Source organism: Solanum pennellii, chromosome 7, assembly GCF_001406875.1.
Source record: "Solanum pennellii chromosome 7, SPENNV200".
Lineage (NCBI taxonomy): Eukaryota > Viridiplantae > Streptophyta > Magnoliopsida > Solanales > Solanaceae > Solanum > Solanum pennellii.
In genome coordinates this window covers 6,730,628-6,732,187 of record NC_028643.1, presented here as the reverse complement: position 1 = coordinate 6,732,187, position 1,560 = coordinate 6,730,628, and positions in this window count along the sequence as shown.

Sequence of the window (1,560 nt, the reverse complement as noted above, 5' to 3'; positions counted from 1 at the left end):
AAATATATATATATATATATATATATATATATATATATATATATATATCACACATGTACATTTTATTTTGTAATTCATACTACCAAAAGTACTAAATCTTTTGAAATTAAATATTTAGAACATGAACTAATTGTGTAATTAACAACGAAGTAGACAAGTACCATATTGGACCTATCATTTAAATTTAACAACACGAACACGACTTTGGGCCATTGAGAAATGAATTTTACCTACAAGTAAACTTTTATTTCAAACATTTTTTATTTTATTTCCTATCAAGCATTTGATGTTGGTATGGAGATCTTGATTAATGTGAGATTATTCCATGTAAAATTCATATAAGAAGAAAAGAGCTTCCTACGGGATCAGTTCGGGTAAAGTGTAGAGAGATTCTTATACCATCACAATCCTTACGATTGATTCACACTACTCGTCCTTTGTTGATGGTTATGATTCTAAAGAAAAAGAAACCAAAATGCCAAAATATAAAGTAGTGTCACTTTTTTCGTCAAACGTTATCTTTTTTTAAATGAGTCGAGGCAAAAAAGTAAAAAAGAAATTAGTGAGAAGAAGTTTCCATGTGATTATACAGACAAGTTTCAAAGAGTAACAGTACTCAATTCAAGTTGGTGCCAAAATTTGCTGAATTAATAATAGAGAAAAAGAATGAAGAATTTCGGGATTTTCATTTCTAAGAGAGAGAGATAGAGTAACTCTTAGCCATGCAATCGTGATTGGGGCTAGGTAGGGTTAAGGGACTTATCCGAATTTTTTTCAGCAAAAATAACATACAATATTTAATTATGCATGGTGAAAAATATATATGTTTTATGTGTATATAGTAATAAGTAGATATTCAACTTTCTCTTTCTCTGACTTTTTCATGTCTTTACTTTTTATATTTTGAACCTCTGCTGAAATACTGGTTGTTGTGATGACCAAATAGAGCTGCACAAGAATAGGAAAAATTTAGTTTGATCATTTTGACGTTTTGATTCATGTTGACTGTCGTCAACTTTAATTCCATATTATTTCAATTAGAAATTAACTCAATGGTTTGACTCACTCTCAAAACCCTTTGAGACTCATCTCGGCAAAAAATTAGACGCCTCATAAAACTATATTAAACGAAATATAATATTATTATATGGTTTGTTCAATTAGTGTCACGACCCAAAACCGAGTCGCGACTGGCGCCCACACTTACCCTCCTATGTGAGAGAACCAACCAATCTAAACCCCAACATTTCAATTTAATATCAACAGAAAGTAATGCGGAAGACTTAAACTCATTATAAAAACCAATTCAATAACTTCTAAAATTCAACATCTATTATTCCCCAAAATCTGGAAGTCATCACCACAAGAACATCTATGATCAAATTACTAAACTAAGAGTATTCTAAGAAGCTAAAATAAACAAAAGCTAGTCCATGCCGGAACTTCAAGGCATCAAGACATGAGGAAGAAGATCCAGTCCAAGCTAGAAGCATTAGCTCACCCTGAAATCCGGTGTAATGAAGACTGGCTAGAGTTGCGGTTGAGTTGAAGACGACGGTA